The following is a 19,999-nucleotide window of genomic DNA, read 5'->3' as shown; positions in this document are numbered from 1 at the left end:
ACTGAACCACCAATGCTCGGCCTCCTCAGAAAAAATCCCTTTTGACGAGGGGCACATAATATGGGGCTGCACAATGATGAGAAGATTCATAATGACAGAATGACAGGGGACTTGCCTTGAGCTTACAATTGCCATCAGTAATGTGGATTAGCAGAAGTGACATGATAAAACTTTAAAGTACCAGACCACTGGAACACCAGGAGGCAATTTCTGCATTGGCCGGGAATCGGACCCGGGTCTCCCGCGTGGCAGGCGAGAATTCTACCACTGAACCACCAATGCTCGGCCTCCTCAGAAAGACACGCCCCTGTGTGATCGATACGAACAGGGAGTGAAGGTATGCTTCCTGGTAAGAGATGGAAGATGAGGAACATTTATTGATCTTGAGTAAAATCCCTTTTGACGAGGGGCACATAATATGGGGCTGCACAATGATGAGAAGATTCATAATGACAGGGGATTTGCCTTGAGCTTACAATTGCCATCAGTAATGTGGATTAGCAGAAGTGACATGATAAAACTTTAAAGAACCAGACCACTGGAACACCAGGAGGCAATTTCTGCATTGGCCGGGAATCGGACCCGGGTCTCCCGCGTGGCAGGCGAGAATTCTACCACTGAACCACCAATGCTCGGCCTCCTCAGAAAAAATCCCTTTTGACGAGGGGCACATAATATGGGGCTGCACAATGATGAGAAGATTCATAATGACAGAATGACAGGGGACTTGCCTTGAGCTTACAATTGCCATCAGTAATGTGGATTAGCAGAAGTGACATGATAAAACTTTAAAGTACCAGACCACTGGAACACCAGGAGGCAATTTCTGCATTGGCCGGGAATCGGACCCGGGTCTCCCGCGTGGCAGGCGAGAATTCTACCACTGAACCACCAATGCTCGGCCTCCTCAGAAAGACACGCCCCTGTGTGATCGATACGAACAGGGAGTGAAGGTATGCTTCCTGGTAAGAGATGGAAGATGAGGAACATTTATTGATCTTGAGTAAAATCCCTTTTGACGAGGGGCACATAATATGGGGCTGCACAATGATGAGAAGATTCATAATGACAGGGGATTTGCCTTGAGCTTACAATTGCCATCAGTAATGTGGATTAGCAGAAGTGACATGATAAAACTTTAAAGAACCAGACCACTGGAACACCAGGAGGCAATTTCTGCATTGGCCGGGAATCGGACCCGGGTCTCCCGCGTGGCAGGCGAGAATTCTACCACTGAACCACCAATGCTCGGCCTCCTCAGAAAGACACGCCCCTGTGTGATCGATACGAACAGGGAGTGAAGGTATGCTTCCTGGTAAGAGATGGAAGATGAGGAACATTTATTGATCTTGAGTAAAATCCCTTTTGACGAGGGGCACATAATATGGGGCTGCACAATGATGAGAAGATTCATAATGACAGAATGACAGGGGACTTGCCTTGAGCTTACAATTGCCATCAGTAATGTGGATTAGCAGAAGTGACATGATAAAACTTTAAAGTACCAGACCACTGGAACACCAGGAGGCAATTTCTGCATTGGCCGGGAATCGGACCCGGGTCTCCCGCGTGGCAGGCGAGAATTCTACCACTGAACCACCAATGCTCGGCCTCCTCAGAAAAAATCCCTTTTGACGAGGGGCACATAATATGGGGCTGCACAATGATGAGAAGATTCATAATGACAGAATGACAGGGGACTTGCCTTGAGCTTACAATTGCCATCAGTAATGTGGATTAGCAGAAGTGACATGATAAAACTTTAAAGTACCAGACCACTGGAACACCAGGAGGCAATTTCTGCATTGGCCGGGAATCGGACCCGGGTCTCCCGCGTGGCAGGCGAGAATTCTACCACTGAACCACCAATGCTCGGCCTCCTCAGAAAGACACGCCCCTGTGTGATCGATACGAACAGGGAGTGAAGGTATGCTTCCTGGTAAGAGATGGAAGATGAGGAACATTTATTGATCTTGAGTAAAATCCCTTTTGACGAGGGGCACATAATATGGGGCTGCACAATGATGAGAAGATTCATAATGACAGAATGACAGGGGACTTGCCTTGAACTTACAATTGCCATCAGTAATGTGGATTAGCAGGAGTGACATGATAAAACTTTAAAGAACCAGACCACTGGAACACCAGGAGGCAATTTCTGCATTGGCCGGGAATCGGACCCGGGTCTCCCGCGTGGGAAGCGAGAATTCTACCACTGAACCACCAATGCTCGGCCTCCTCAGAAAGACACGCCCCTGTGTGATCGATACGAACAGGGAGTGAAGGTATGCTTCCTGGTAAGAGATGGAAGATGAGGAACATTTATTGATCTTGAGTAAAATCCCTTTTGACGAGGGGCACATAATATGGGGCTGCACAATGATGAGAAGATTCATAATGACAGGGGATTTGCCTTGAGCTTACAATTGCCATCAGTAATGTGGATTAGCAGAAGTGACATGATAAAACTTTAAAGAACCAGACCACTGGAACACCAGGAGGCAATTTCTGCATTGGCCGGGAATCGGACCCGGGTCTCCCGCGTGGCAGGCGAGAATTCTACCACTGAACCACCAATGCTCGGCCTCCTCAGAAAGACACGCCCCTGTGTGATCGATACGAACAGGGAGTGAAGGTATGCTTCCTGGTAAGAGATGGAAGATGAGGAACATTTATTGATCTTGAGTAAAATCCCTTTTGACGAGGGGCACATAATATGGGGCTGCACAATGATGAGAAGATTCATAATGACAGAATGACAGGGGACTTGCCTTGAGCTTACAATTGCCATCAGTAATGTGGATTAGCAGAAGTGACATGATAAAACTTTAAAGTACCAGACCACTGGAACACCAGGAGGCAATTTCTGCATTGGCCGGGAATCGGACCCGGGTCTCCCGCGTGGCAGGCGAGAATTCTACCACTGAACCACCAATGCTCGGCCTCCTCAGAAAAAATCCCTTTTGACGAGGGGCACATAATATGGGGCTGCACAATGATGAGAAGATTCATAATGACAGAATGACAGGGGACTTGCCTTGAGCTTACAATTGCCATCAGTAATGTGGATTAGCAGAAGTGACATGATAAAACTTTAAAGTACCAGACCACTGGAACACCAGGAGGCAATTTCTGCATTGGCCGGGAATCGGACCCGGGTCTCCCGCGTGGCAGGCGAGAATTCTACCACTGAACCACCAATGCTCGGCCTCCTCAGAAAGACACGCCCCTGTGTGATCGATACGAACAGGGAGTGAAGGTATGCTTCCTGGTAAGAGATGGAAGATGAGGAACATTTATTGATCTTGAGTAAAATCCCTTTTGACGAGGGGCACATAATATGGGGCTGCACAATGATGAGAAGATTCATAATGACAGGGGATTTGCCTTGAGCTTACAATTGCCATCAGTAATGTGGATTAGCAGAAGTGACATGATAAAACTTTAAAGAACCAGACCACTGGAACACCAGGAGGCAATTTCTGCATTGGCCGGGAATCGGACCCGGGTCTCCCGCGTGGCAGGCGAGAATTCTACCACTGAACCACCAATGCTCGGCCTCCTCAGAAAGACACGCCCCTGTGTGATCGATACGAACAGGGAGTGAAGGTATGCTTCCTGGTAAGAGATGGAAGATGAGGAACATTTATTGATCTTGAGTAAAATCCCTTTTGACGAGGGGCACATAATATGGGGCTGCACAATGATGAGAAGATTCATAATGACAGAATGACAGGGGACTTGCCTTGAGCTTACAATTGCCATCAGTAATGTGGATTAGCAGAAGTGACATGATAAAACTTTAAAGTACCAGACCACTGGAACACCAGGAGGCAATTTCTGCATTGGCCGGGAATCGGACCCGGGTCTCCCGCGTGGCAGGCGAGAATTCTACCACTGAACCACCAATGCTCGGCCTCCTCAGAAAGACACGCCCCTGTGTGATCGATACGAACAGGGAGTGAAGGTATGCTTCCTGGTAAGAGATGGAAGATGAGGAACATTTATTGATCTTGAGTAAAATCCCTTTTGACGAGGGGCACATAATATGGGGCTGCACAATGATGAGAAGATTCATAATGACAGAATGACAGGGGACTTGCCTTGAACTTACAATTGCCATCAGTAATGTGGATTAGCAGGAGTGACATGATAAAACTTTAAAGAACCAGACCACTGGAACACCAGGAGGCAATTTCTGCATTGGCCGGGAATCGGACCCGGGTCTCCCGCGTGGGAAGCGAGAATTCTACCACTGAACCACCAATGCTCGGCCTCCTCAGAAAGACACGCCCCTGTGTGATCGATACGAAGAGGGAGTGAAGGTATGCTTCCTGGTAAGAGATGGAAGATGAGGAACATTTATTGATCTTGAGTAAAATCCCTTTTGACGAGGGGCACATAATATGGGGCTGCACAATGATGAGAAGATTCATAATGACAGAATGACAGGGGACTTGCCTTGAGCTTACAATTGCCATCAGTAATGTGGATTAGCAGAAGTGACATGATAAAACTTTAAATTACCAGACCACTGGAACACCAGGAGGCAATTTCTGCATTGGCCGGGAATCGGACCCGGGTCTCCCGCGTGGCAGGCGAGAATTCTACCACTGAACCACCAATGCTCGGCCTCCTCAGAAAGACACGCCCCTGTGTGATCGATACGAACAGGGAGTGAAGGTATGCTTCCTGGTAAGAGATGGAAGATGAGGAACATTTATTGATCTTGAGTAAAATCCCTTTTGACGAGGGGCACATAATATGGGGCTGCACAATGATGAGAAGATTCATAATGACAGAATGACAGGGGACTTGCCTTGAACTTACAATTGCCATCAGTAATGTGGATTAGCAGGAGTGACATGATAAAACTTTAAAGAACCAGACCACTGGAACACCAGGAGGCAATTTCTGCATTGGCCGGGAATCGGACCCGGGTCTCCCGCGTGGGAAGCGAGAATTCTACCACTGAACCACCAATGCTCGGCCTCCTCAGAAAGACACGCCCCTGTGTGATCGATACGAACAGGGAGTGAAGGTATGCTTCCTGGTAAGAGATGGAAGATGAGGAACATTTATTGATCTTGAGTAAAATCCCTTTTGACGAGGGGCACATAATATGGGGCTGCACAATGATGAGAAGATTCATAATGACAGAATGACAGGGGACTTGCCTTGAGCTTACAATTGCCATCAGTAATGTGGATTAGCAGAAGTGACATGATAAAACTTTAAAGTACCAGACCACTGGAACACCAGGAGGCAATTTCTGCATTGGCCGGGAATCGGACCCGGGTCTCCCGCGTGGGAAGCGAGAATTCTACCACTGAACCACCAATGCTCGGCCTCCTCAGAAAGACACGCCCCTGTGTGATCGATACGAACAGGGAGTGAAGGTATGCTTCCTGGTAAGAGATGGAAGATGAGGAACATTTATTGATCTTGAGTAAAATCCCTTTTGACGAGGGGCACATAATATGGGGCTGCACAATGATGAGAAGATTCATAATGACAGGGGATTTGCCTTGAGCTTACAATTGCCATCAGTAATGTGGATTAGCAGAAGTGACATGATAAAACTTTAAAGAACCAGACCACTGGAACACCAGGAGGCAATTTCTGCATTGGCCGGGAATCGGACCCGGGTCTCCCGCGTGGCAGGCGAGAATTCTACCACTGAACCACCAATGCTCGGCCTCCTCAAAAAGACACGCCCCTGTGGGATCGATACGAACAGGGAGTGAAGGTATGCTTCCTGGTAAGAGATGGAAGATGAGGAACATTTATTGATCTTGAGTAAAATCCCTTTTGACGAGGGGCACATAATATGGGGCTGCACAATGATGAGAAGATTCATAATGACAGAATGACAGGGGACTTGCCTTGAGCTTACAATTGCCATCAGTAATGTGGATTAGCAGGAGTGACATTACAAGGGATTAAAGAACCAGACCTCTGGCACACCAGAAGTCAATTTCTGCATTGGCCGGGAATCGGACCCGGGTCTCCCGCGTGGCAGGCGAGAATTCTACCACTGAACCACCAATGCTCGGCCTCCTCAAAAAGACACGCCCCTGTGGGATCGATACGAACAGGGAGTGAAGGTATGCTTCCTGGTAAGAGATGGAAGATGAGGAACATTTATTGATCTTGAGTAAAATCCCTTTTGACGAGGGGCACATAATATGGGGCTGCACAATGATGAGAAGATTCATAATGACAGAATGACAGGGGACTTGCCTTGAACTTACAATTGCCATCAGTAATGTGGATTAGCAGGAGTGACATGATAAAACTTTAAAGAACCAGACCACTGGAACACCAGGAGGCAATTTCTGCATTGGCCGGGAATCGGACCCGGGTCTCCCGCGTGGGAAGCGAGAATTCTACCACTGAACCACCAATGCTCGGCCTCCTCAGAAAGACACGCCCCTGTGTGATCGATACGAAGAGGGAGTGAAGGTATGCTTCCTGGTAAGAGATGGAAGATGAGGAACATTTATTGATCTTGAGTAAAATCCCTTTTGACGAGGGGCACATAATATGGGGCTGCACAATGATGAGAAGATTCATAATGACAGAATGACAGGGGACTTGCCTTGAGCTTACAATTGCCATCAGTAATGTGGATTAGCAGAAGTGACATGATAAAACTTTAAATTACCAGACCACTGGAACACCAGGAGGCAATTTCTGCATTGGCCGGGAATCGGACCCGGGTCTCCCGCGTGGCAGGCGAGAATTCTACCACTGAACCACCAATGCTCGGCCTCCTCAGAAAGACACGCCCCTGTGTGATCGATACGAACAGGGAGTGAAGGTATGCTTCCTGGTAAGAGATGGAAGATGAGGAACATTTATTGATCTTGAGTAAAATCCCTTTTGACGAGGGGCACATAATATGGGGCTGCACAATGATGAGAAGATTCATAATGACAGAATGACAGGGGACTTGCCTTGAACTTACAATTGCCATCAGTAATGTGGATTAGCAGGAGTGACATGATAAAACTTTAAAGAACCAGACCACTGGAACACCAGGAGGCAATTTCTGCATTGGCCGGGAATCGGACCCGGGTCTCCCGCGTGGGAAGCGAGAATTCTACCACTGAACCACCAATGCTCGGCCTCCTCAGAAAGACACGCCCCTGTGTGATCGATACGAACAGGGAGTGAAGGTATGCTTCCTGGTAAGAGATGGAAGATGAGGAACATTTATTGATCTTGAGTAAAATCCCTTTTGACGAGGGGCACATAATATGGGGCTGCACAATGATGAGAAGATTCATAATGACAGGGGATTTGCCTTGAGCTTACAATTGCCATCAGTAATGTGGATTAGCAGAAGTGACATGATAAAACTTTAAAGAACCAGACCACTGGAACACCAGGAGGCAATTTCTGCATTGGCCGGGAATCGGACCCGGGTCTCCCGCGTGGCAGGCGAGAATTCTACCACTGAACCACCAATGCTCGGCCTCCTCAGAAAAAATCCCTTTTGACGAGGGGCACATAATATGGGGCTGCACAATGATGAGAAGATTCATAATGACAGAATGACAGGGGACTTGCCTTGAGCTTACAATTGCCATCAGTAATGTGGATTAGCAGAAGTGACATGATAAAACTTTAAAGTACCAGACCACTGGAACACCAGGAGGCAATTTCTGCATTGGCCGGGAATCGGACCCGGGTCTCCCGCGTGGCAGGCGAGAATTCTACCACTGAACCACCAATGCTCGGCCTCCTCAGAAAGACACGCCCCTGTGTGATCGATACGAACAGGGAGTGAAGGTATGCTTCCTGGTAAGAGATGGAAGATGAGGAACATTTATTGATCTTGAGTAAAATCCCTTTTGACGAGGGGCACATAATATGGGGCTGCACAATGATGAGAAGATTCATAATGACAGGGGATTTGCCTTGAGCTTACAATTGCCATCAGTAATGTGGATTAGCAGAAGTGACATGATAAAACTTTAAAGAACCAGACCACTGGAACACCAGGAGGCAATTTCTGCATTGGCCGGGAATCGGACCCGGGTCTCCCGCGTGGCAGGCGAGAATTCTACCACTGAACCACCAATGCTCGGCCTCCTCAGAAAGACACGCCCCTGTGTGATCGATACGAACAGGGAGTGAAGGTATGCTTCCTGGTAAGAGATGGAAGATGAGGAACATTTATTGATCTTGAGTAAAATCCCTTTTGACGAGGGGCACATAATATGGGGCTGCACAATGATGAGAAGATTCATAATGACAGAATGACAGGGGACTTGCCTTGAGCTTACAATTGCCATCAGTAATGTGGATTAGCAGAAGTGACATGATAAAACTTTAAATTACCAGACCACTGGAACACCAGGAGGCAATTTCTGCATTGGCCGGGAATCGGACCCGGGTCTCCCGCGTGGCAGGCGAGAATTCTACCACTGAACCACCAATGCTCGGCCTCCTCAGAAAGACACGCCCCTGTGTGATCGATACGAACAGGGAGTGAAGGTATGCTTCCTGGTAAGAGATGGAAGATGAGGAACATTTATTGATCTTGAGTAAAATCCCTTTTGACGAGGGGCACATAATATGGGGCTGCACAATGATGAGAAGATTCATAATGACAGAATGACAGGGGACTTGCCTTGAACTTACAATTGCCATCAGTAATGTGGATTAGCAGGAGTGACATGATAAAACTTTAAAGAACCAGACCACTGGAACACCAGGAGGCAATTTCTGCATTGGCCGGGAATCGGACCCGGGTCTCCCGCGTGGGAAGCGAGAATTCTACCACTGAACCACCAATGCTCGGCCTCCTCAGAAAGACACGCCCCTGTGTGATCGATACGAACAGGGAGTGAAGGTATGCTTCCTGGTAAGAGATGGAAGATGAGGAACATTTATTGATCTTGAGTAAAATCCCTTTTGACGAGGGGCACATAATATGGGGCTGCACAATGATGAGAAGATTCATAATGACAGGGGATTTGCCTTGAGCTTACAATTGCCATCAGTAATGTGGATTAGCAGAAGTGACATGATAAAACTTTAAAGAACCAGACCACTGGAACACCAGGAGGCAATTTCTGCATTGGCCGGGAATCGGACCCGGGTCTCCCGCGTGGCAGGCGAGAATTCTACCACTGAACCACCAATGCTCGGCCTCCTCAGAAAAAATCCCTTTTGACGAGGGGCACATAATATGGGGCTGCACAATGATGAGAAGATTCATAATGACAGAATGACAGGGGACTTGCCTTGAGCTTACAATTGCCATCAGTAATGTGGATTAGCAGAAGTGACATGATAAAACTTTAAAGTACCAGACCACTGGAACACCAGGAGGCAATTTCTGCATTGGCCGGGAATCGGACCCGGGTCTCCCGCGTGGCAGGCGAGAATTCTACCACTGAACCACCAATGCTCGGCCTCCTCAGAAAGACACGCCCCTGTGTGATCGATACGAACAGGGAGTGAAGGTATGCTTCCTGGTAAGAGATGGAAGATGAGGAACATTTATTGATCTTGAGTAAAATCCCTTTTGACGAGGGGCACATAATATGGGGCTGCACAATGATGAGAAGATTCATAATGACAGGGGATTTGCCTTGAGCTTACAATTGCCATCAGTAATGTGGATTAGCAGAAGTGACATGATAAAACTTTAAAGAACCAGACCACTGGAACACCAGGAGGCAATTTCTGCATTGGCCGGGAATCGGACCCGGGTCTCCCGCGTGGCAGGCGAGAATTCTACCACTGAACCACCAATGCTCGGCCTCCTCAGAAAGACACGCCCCTGTGTGATCGATACGAACAGGGAGTGAAGGTATGCTTCCTGGTAAGAGATGGAAGATGAGGAACATTTATTGATCTTGAGTAAAATCCCTTTTGACGAGGGGCACATAATATGGGGCTGCACAATGATGAGAAGATTCATAATGACAGAATGACAGGGGACTTGCCTTGAGCTTACAATTGCCATCAGTAATGTGGATTAGCAGAAGTGACATGATAAAACTTTAAAGAATCAGACCACTGGAACACCAGAAGTCAATTTCTGCATTGGCCGGGAATCGGACCCGGGTCTCCCGCGTGGCAGGCGAGAATTCTACCACTGAACCACCAATGCTCGGCCTCCTCAGAAAGACACGCCCCTGTGTGATCGATACGAACAGGGAGTGAAGGTATGCTTCCTGGTAAGAGATGGAAGATGAGGAACATTTATTGATCTTGAGTAAAATCCCTTTTGACGAGGGGCACATAATATGGGGCTGCACAATGATGAGAAGATTCATAATGACAGAATGACAGGGGACTTGCCTTGAACTTACAATTGCCATCAGTAATGTGGATTAGCAGGAGTGACATGATAAAACTTTAAAGAACCAGACCACTGGAACACCAGGAGGCAATTTCTGCATTGGCCGGGAATCGGACCCGGGTCTCCCGCGTGGGAAGCGAGAATTCTACCACTGAACCACCAATGCTCGGCCTCCTCAGAAAGACACGCCCCTGTGTGATCGATACGAACAGGGAGTGAAGGTATGCTTCCTGGTAAGAGATGGAAGATGAGGAACATTTATTGATCTTGAGTAAAATCCCTTTTGACGAGGGGCACATAATATGGGGCTGCACAATGATGAGAAGATTCATAATGACAGGGGATTTGCCTTGAGCTTACAATTGCCATCAGTAATGTGGATTAGCAGAAGTGACATGATAAAACTTTAAAGAACCAGACCACTGGAACACCAGGAGGCAATTTCTGCATTGGCCGGGAATCGGACCCGGGTCTCCCGCGTGGCAGGCGAGAATTCTACCACTGAACCACCAATGCTCGGCCTCCTCAGAAAAAATCCCTTTTGACGAGGGGCACATAATATGGGGCTGCACAATGATGAGAAGATTCATAATGACAGAATGACAGGGGACTTGCCTTGAGCTTACAATTGCCATCAGTAATGTGGATTAGCAGAAGTGACATGATAAAACTTTAAAGTACCAGACCACTGGAACACCAGGAGGCAATTTCTGCATTGGCCGGGAATCGGACCCGGGTCTCCCGCGTGGCAGGCGAGAATTCTACCACTGAACCACCAATGCTCGGCCTCCTCAGAAAGACACGCCCCTGTGTGATCGATACGAACAGGGAGTGAAGGTATGCTTCCTGGTAAGAGATGGAAGATGAGGAACATTTATTGATCTTGAGTAAAATCCCTTTTGACGAGGGGCACATAATATGGGGCTGCACAATGATGAGAAGATTCATAATGACAGGGGATTTGCCTTGAGCTTACAATTGCCATCAGTAATGTGGATTAGCAGAAGTGACATGATAAAACTTTAAAGAACCAGACCACTGGAACACCAGGAGGCAATTTCTGCATTGGCCGGGAATCGGACCCGGGTCTCCCGCGTGGCAGGCGAGAATTCTACCACTGAACCACCAATGCTCGGCCTCCTCAGAAAGACACGCCCCTGTGTGATCGATACGAACAGGGAGTGAAGGTATGCTTCCTGGTAAGAGATGGAAGATGAGGAACATTTATTGATCTTGAGTAAAATCCCTTTTGACGAGGGGCACATAATATGGGGCTGCACAATGATGAGAAGATTCATAATGACAGAATGACAGGGGACTTGCCTTGAGCTTACAATTGCCATCAGTAATGTGGATTAGCAGAAGTGACATGATAAAACTTTAAATTACCAGACCACTGGAACACCAGGAGGCAATTTCTGCATTGGCCGGGAATCGGACCCGGGTCTCCCGCGTGGCAGGCGAGAATTCTACCACTGAACCACCAATGCTCGGCCTCCTCAGAAAGACACGCCCCTGTGTGATCGATACGAACAGGGAGTGAAGGTATGCTTCCTGGTAAGAGATGGAAGATGAGGAACATTTATTGATCTTGAGTAAAATCCCTTTTGACGAGGGGCACATAATATGGGGCTGCACAATGATGAGAAGATTCATAATGACAGAATGACAGGGGACTTGCCTTGAACTTACAATTGCCATCAGTAATGTGGATTAGCAGGAGTGACATGATAAAACTTTAAAGAACCAGACCACTGGAACACCAGGAGGCAATTTCTGCATTGGCCGGGAATCGGACCCGGGTCTCCCGCGTGGGAAGCGAGAATTCTACCACTGAACCACCAATGCTCGGCCTCCTCAGAAAGACACGCCCCTGTGTGATCGATACGAACAGGGAGTGAAGGTATGCTTCCTGGTAAGAGATGGAAGATGAGGAACATTTATTGATCTTGAGTAAAATCCCTTTTGACGAGGGGCACATAATATGGGGCTGCACAATGATGAGAAGATTCATAATGACAGGGGATTTGCCTTGAGCTTACAATTGCCATCAGTAATGTGGATTAGCAGAAGTGACATGATAAAACTTTAAAGAACCAGACCACTGGAACACCAGGAGGCAATTTCTGCATTGGCCGGGAATCGGACCCGGGTCTCCCGCGTGGCAGGCGAGAATTCTACCACTGAACCACCAATGCTCGGCCTCCTCAGAAAAAATCCCTTTTGACGAGGGGCACATAATATGGGGCTGCACAATGATGAGAAGATTCATAATGACAGAATGACAGGGGACTTGCCTTGAGCTTACAATTGCCATCAGTAATGTGGATTAGCAGAAGTGACATGATAAAACTTTAAAGTACCAGACCACTGGAACACCAGGAGGCAATTTCTGCATTGGCCGGGAATCGGACCCGGGTCTCCCGCGTGGCAGGCGAGAATTCTACCACTGAACCACCAATGCTCGGCCTCCTCAGAAAGACACGCCCCTGTGTGATCGATACGAACAGGGAGTGAAGGTATGCTTCCTGGTAAGAGATGGAAGATGAGGAACATTTATTGATCTTGAGTAAAATCCCTTTTGACGAGGGGCACATAATATGGGGCTGCACAATGATGAGAAGATTCATAATGACAGGGGATTTGCCTTGAGCTTACAATTGCCATCAGTAATGTGGATTAGCAGAAGTGACATGATAAAACTTTAAAGAACCAGACCACTGGAACACCAGGAGGCAATTTCTGCATTGGCCGGGAATCGGACCCGGGTCTCCCGCGTGGCAGGCGAGAATTCTACCACTGAACCACCAATGCTCGGCCTCCTCAGAAAAAATCCCTTTTGACGAGGGGCACATAATATGGGGCTGCACAATGATGAGAAGATTCATAATGACAGAATGACAGGGGACTTGCCTTGAGCTTACAATTGCCATCAGTAATGTGGATTAGCAGAAGTGACATGATAAAACTTTAAAGTACCAGACCACTGGAACACCAGGAGGCAATTTCTGCATTGGCCGGGAATCGGACCCGGGTCTCCCGCGTGGCAGGCGAGAATTCTACCACTGAACCACCAATGCTCGGCCTCCTCAGAAAGACACGCCCCTGTGTGATCGATACGAACAGGGAGTGAAGGTATGCTTCCTGGTAAGAGATGGAAGATGAGGAACATTTATTGATCTTGAGTAAAATCCCTTTTGACGAGGGGCACATAATATGGGGCTGCACAATGATGAGAAGATTCATAATGACAGGGGATTTGCCTTGAGCTTACAATTGCCATCAGTAATGTGGATTAGCAGAAGTGACATGATAAAACTTTAAAGAACCAGACCACTGGAACACCAGGAGGCAATTTCTGCATTGGCCGGGAATCGGACCCGGGTCTCCCGCGTGGCAGGCGAGAATTCTACCACTGAACCACCAATGCTCGGCCTCCTCAGAAAGACACGCCCCTGTGTGATCGATACGAACAGGGAGTGAAGGTATGCTTCCTGGTAAGAGATGGAAGATGAGGAACATTTATTGATCTTGAGTAAAATCCCTTTTGACGAGGGGCACATAATATGGGGCTGCACAATGATGAGAAGATTCATAATGACAGAATGACAGGGGACTTGCCTTGAGCTTACAATTGCCATCAGTAATGTGGATTAGCAGAAGTGACATGATAAAACTTTAAAGTACCAGACCACTGGAACACCAGGAGGCAATTTCTGCATTGGCCGGGAATCGGACCCGGGTCTCCCGCGTGGCAGGCGAGAATTCTACCACTGAACCACCAATGCTCGGCCTCCTCAGAAAAAATCCCTTTTGACGAGGGGCACATAATATGGGGCTGCACAATGATGAGAAGATTCATAATGACAGAATGACAGGGGACTTGCCTTGAGCTTACAATTGCCATCAGTAATGTGGATTAGCAGAAGTGACATGATAAAACTTTAAAGTACCAGACCACTGGAACACCAGGAGGCAATTTCTGCATTGGCCGGGAATCGGACCCGGGTCTCCCGCGTGGCAGGCGAGAATTCTACCACTGAACCACCAATGCTCGGCCTCCTCAGAAAGACACGCCCCTGTGTGATCGATACGAACAGGGAGTGAAGGTATGCTTCCTGGTAAGAGATGGAAGATGAGGAACATTTATTGATCTTGAGTAAAATCCCTTTTGACGAGGGGCACATAATATGGGGCTGCACAATGATGAGAAGATTCATAATGACAGAATGACAGGGGACTTGCCTTGAACTTACAATTGCCATCAGTAATGTGGATTAGCAGGAGTGACATGATAAAGCTTTAAAGAACCAGACCACTGGAACACCAGGAGGCAATTTCTGCATTGGCCGGGAATCGGACCCGGGTCTCCCGCGTGGGAAGCGAGAATTCTACCACTGAACCACCAATGCTCGGCCTCCTCAGAAAGACACGCCCCTGTGTGATCGATACGAACAGGGAGTGAAGGTATGCTTCCTGGTAAGAGATGGAAGATGAGGAACATTTATTGATCTTGAGTAAAATCCCTTTTGACGAGGGGCACATAATATGGGGCTGCACAATGATGAGAAGATTCATAATGACAGGGGATTTGCCTTGAGCTTACAATTGCCATCAGTAATGTGGATTAGCAGAAGTGACATGATAAAACTTTAAAGAACCAGACCACTGGAACACCAGGAGGCAATTTCTGCATTGGCCGGGAATCGGACCCGGGTCTCCCGCGTGGCAGGCGAGAATTCTACCACTGAACCACCAATGCTCGGCCTCCTCAGAAAGACACGCCCCTGTGTGATCGATACGAACAGGGAGTGAAGGTATGCTTCCTGGTAAGAGATGGAAGATGAGGAACATTTATTGATCTTGAGTAAAATCCCTTTTGACGAGGGGCACATAATATGGGGCTGCACAATGATGAGAAGATTCATAATGACAGAATGACAGGGGACTTGCCTTGAGCTTACAATTGCCATCAGTAATGTGGATTAGCAGGAGTGACATTACAAGGGATTAAAGAACCAGACCTCTGGCACACCAGGAGGCAATTTCTGCATTGGCCGGGAATCGGACCCGGGTCTCCCGCGTGGCAGGTGAGAATTCTACCACTGAACCACCAATGCTCGGCCTCCTCAAAAAGACACGCCCCTGTGGGATCGATACGAACAGGGAGTGAAGGTATGCTTCCTGGTAAGAGATGGAAGATGAGGAACATTTATTGATCTTGAGTAAAATCCCTTTTGACGAGGGGCACATAATATGGGGCTGCACAATGATGAGAAGATTCATAATGACAGGGGATTTGCCTTGAGCTTACAATTGCCATCAGTAATGTGGATTAGCAGAAGTGACATGATAAAACTTTAAAGTACCAGACCACTGGAACACCAGGAGGCAATTTCTGCATTGGCCGGGAATCGGACCCGGGTCTCCCGCGTGGGAAGCGAGAATTCTACCACTGAACCACCAATGCTCGGCCTCCTCAAAAAGACACGCCCCTGTGTGATCGATACGAACAGGGAGTGAAGGTATGCTTCCTGGTAAGAGATGGAAGATGAGGAACATTTATTGATCTTGAGTAAAATCCCTTTTGACGAGGGGCACATAATATGGGGCTGCACAATGATGAGAAGATTCATAATGACAGGGGATTTGCCTTGAGCTTACAATTGCCATCAGTAATGTGGATTAGCAGAAGTGACATGATAAAACTTTAAAGAACCAGACCACTGGAACACCAGGAGGCAATTTCTGCATTGGCTGGGAATCGGACCCGGGTCTCCCGCGTGGGAAGCGAGAATTCTACCACTGAACCACCAATGCTCGGCCTCCTCAGAAAGACACGCCCCTGTGTGATCGATACGAACAGGGAGTGAAGGTATGCTTCCTGGTAAGAGATGGAAGATGAGGAACATTTATTGATCTTGAGTAAAATCCCTTTTGACGAGGGGCACATAATATGGGGCTGCACAATGATGAGAAGATTCATAATGACAGGGGATTTGCCTTGAGCTTACAATTGCCATCAGTAATGTGGATTAGCAGAAGTGACATGATAAAACTTTAAAGTACCAGACCTCTGGCACACCAGAAGTCAATTTCTGCATTGGACGGGAATCGGACCCGGGTCTCCCGCGTGGCAGGCGATAATTCTACCACTGAACCACCAATGCTCGGCCTCCTCAAAAAGACACGCCCCTGTGGGATCGATACGAACAGGGAGTGAAGGTATGCTTCCTGGTAAGAGATGGAAGATGAGGAACATTTATTGATCTTGAGTAAAATCCCTTTTGACGAGGGGCACATAATATGGGGCTGCACAATGATGAGAAGATTCATAATGACAGAATGACAGGGGACTTGCCTTGAACTTACAATTGCCATCAGTAATGTGGATTAGCAGGAGTGACATGATAAAACTTTAAAGAACCAGACCACTGGAACACCAGGAGGCAATTTCTGCATTGGCCGGGAATCGGACCCGGGTCTCCCGCGTGGGAAGCGAGAATTCTACCACTGAACCACCAATGCTCGGCCTCCTCAGAAAGACACGCCCCTGTGTGATCGATACGAACAGGGAGTGAAGGTATGCTTCCTGGTAAGAGATGGAAGATGAGGAACATTTATTGATCTTGAGTAAAATCCCTTTTGACGAGGGGCACATAATATGGGGCTGCACAATGATGAGAAGATTCATAATGACAGGGGATTTGCCTTGAGCTTACAATTGCCATCAGTAATGTGGATTAGCAGAAGTGACATGATAAAACTTTAAAGAACCAGACCACTGGAACACCAGGAGGCAATTTCTGCATTGGCCGGGAATCGGACCCGGGTCTCCCGCGTGGCAGGCGAGAATTCTACCACTGAACCACCAATGCTCGGCCTCCTCAGAAAAAATCCCTTTTGACGAGGGGCACATAATATGGGGCTGCACAATGATGAGAAGATTCATAATGACAGAATGACAGGGGACTTGCCTTGAGCTTACAATTGCCATCAGTAATGTGGATTAGCAGAAGTGACATGATAAAACTTTAAAGTACCAGACCACTGGAACACCAGGAGGCAATTTCTGCATTGGCCGGGAATCGGACCCGGGTCTCCCGCGTGGCAGGCGAGAATTCTACCACTGAACCACCAATGCTCGGCCTCCTCAGAAAGACACGCCCCTGTGTGATCGATACGAACAGGGAGTGAAGGTATGCTTCCTGGTAAGAGATGGAAGATGAGGAACATTTATTGATCTTGAGTAAAATCCCTTTTGACGAGGGGCACATAATATGGGGCTGCACAATGATGAGAAGATTCATAATGACAGGGGATTTGCCTTGAGCTTACAATTGCCATCAGTAATGTGGATTAGCAGAAGTGACATGATAAAACTTTAAAGAACCAGACCACTGGAACACCAGGAGGCAATTTCTGCATTGGCCGGGAATCGGACCCGGGTCTCCCGCGTGGCAGGCGAGAATTCTACCACTGAACCACCAATGCTCGGCCTCCTCAGAAAGACACGCCCCTGTGTGATCGATACGAACAGGGAGTGAAGGTATGCTTCCTGGTAAGAGATGGAAGATGAGGAACATTTATTGATCTTGAGTAAAATCCCTTTTGACGAGGGGCACATAATATGGGGCTGCACAATGATGAGAAGATTCATAATGACAGAATGACAGGGGACTTGCCTTGAGCTTACAATTGCCATCAGTAATGTGGATTAGCAGAAGTGACATGATAAAACTTTAAAGTACCAGACCACTGGAACACCAGGAGGCAATTTCTGCATTGGCCGGGAATCGGACCCGGGTCTCCCGCGTGGCAGGCGAGAATTCTACCACTGAACCACCAATGCTCGGCCTCCTCAGAAAAAATCCCTTTTGACGAGGGGCACATAATATGGGGCTGCACAATGATGAGAAGATTCATAATGACAGAATGACAGGGGACTTGCCTTGAGCTTACAATTGCCATCAGTAATGTGGATTAGCAGAAGTGACATGATAAAACTTTAAAGTACCAGACCACTGGAACACCAGGAGGCAATTTCTGCATTGGCCGGGAATCGGACCCGGGTCTCCCGCGTGGCAGGCGAGAATTCTACCACTGAACCACCAATGCTCGGCCTCCTCAGAAAGACACGCCCCTGTGTGATCGATACGAACAGGGAGTGAAGGTATGCTTCCTGGTAAGAGATGGAAGATGAGGAACATTTATTGATCTTGAGTAAAATCCCTTTTGACGAGGGGCACATAATATGGGGCTGCACAATGATGAGAAGATTCATAATGACAGAATGACAGGGGACTTGCCTTGAACTTACAATTGCCATCAGTAATGTGGATTAGCAGGAGTGACATGATAAAACTTTAAAGAACCAGACCACTGGAACACCAGGAGGCAATTTCTGCATTGGCCGGGAATCGGACCCGGGTCTCCCGCGTGGGAAGCGAGAATTCTACCACTGAACCACCAATGCTCGGCCTCCTCAGAAAGACACGCCCCTGTGTGATCGATACGAACAGGGAGTGAAGGTATGCTTCCTGGTAAGAGATGGAAGATGAGGAACATTTATTGATCTTGAGTAAAATCCCTTTTGACGAGGGGCACATAATATGGGGCTGCACAATGATGAGAAGATTCATAATGACAGGGGATTTGCCTTGAGCTTACAATTGCCATCAGTAATGTGGATTAGCAGAAGTGACATGATAAAACTTTAAAGAACCAGACCACTGGAACACCAGGAGGCAATTTCTGCATTGGCCGGGAATCGGACCCGGGTCTCCCGCGTGGCAGGCGAGAATTCTACCACTGAACCACCAATGCTCGGCCTCCTCAGAAAGACACGCCCCTGTGTGATCGATACGAACAGGGAGTGAAGGTATGCTTCCTGGTAAGAGATGGAAGATGAGGAACATTTATTGATCTTGAGTAAAATCCCTTTTGACGAGGGGCACATAATATGGGGCTGCACAATGATGAGAAGATTCATAATGACAGAATGACAGGGGACTTGCCTTGAGTTTACAATTGCCATCAGTAATGTGGATTAGCAGGAGTGACATTACAAGGGATTAAAGAACCAGACCTCTGGCACACCAGGAGGCAATTTCTGCATTGGCCGGGAATCGGACCCGGGTCTCCCGCGTGGCAGGTGAGAATTCTACCACTGAACCACCAATGCTCGGCCTCCTCAAAAAGACACGCCCCTGTGGGATCGATACGAACAGGGAGTGAAGGTATGCTTCCTGGTAAGAGATGGAAGATGAGGAACATTTATTGATCTTGAGTAAAATCCCTTTTGACGAGGGGCACATAATATGGGGCTGCACAATGATGAGAAGATTCATAATGACAGGGGATTTGCCTTGAGCTTACAATTGCCATCAGTAATGTGGATTAGCAGAAGTGACATGATAAAACTTTAAAGTACCAGACCACTGGAACACCAGGAGGCAATTTCTGCATTGGCCGGGAATCGGACCCGGGTCTCCCGCGTGGGAAGCGAGAATTCTACCACTGAACCACCAATGCTCGGCCTCCTCAAAAAGACACGCCCCTGTGTGATCGATACGAACAGGGAGTGAAGGTATGCTTCCTGGTAAGAGATGGAAGATGAGGAACATTTATTGATCTTGAGTAAAATCCCTTTTGACGAGGGGCACATAATATGGG

Source organism: Rutilus rutilus (genome assembly GCF_951802725.1).
Source record: "Rutilus rutilus genome assembly, chromosome: 10".
Taxonomy (NCBI): Eukaryota; Metazoa; Chordata; class Actinopteri; order Cypriniformes; family Leuciscidae; genus Rutilus; species Rutilus rutilus.
This window is presented reverse-complemented; position numbering follows the sequence as displayed.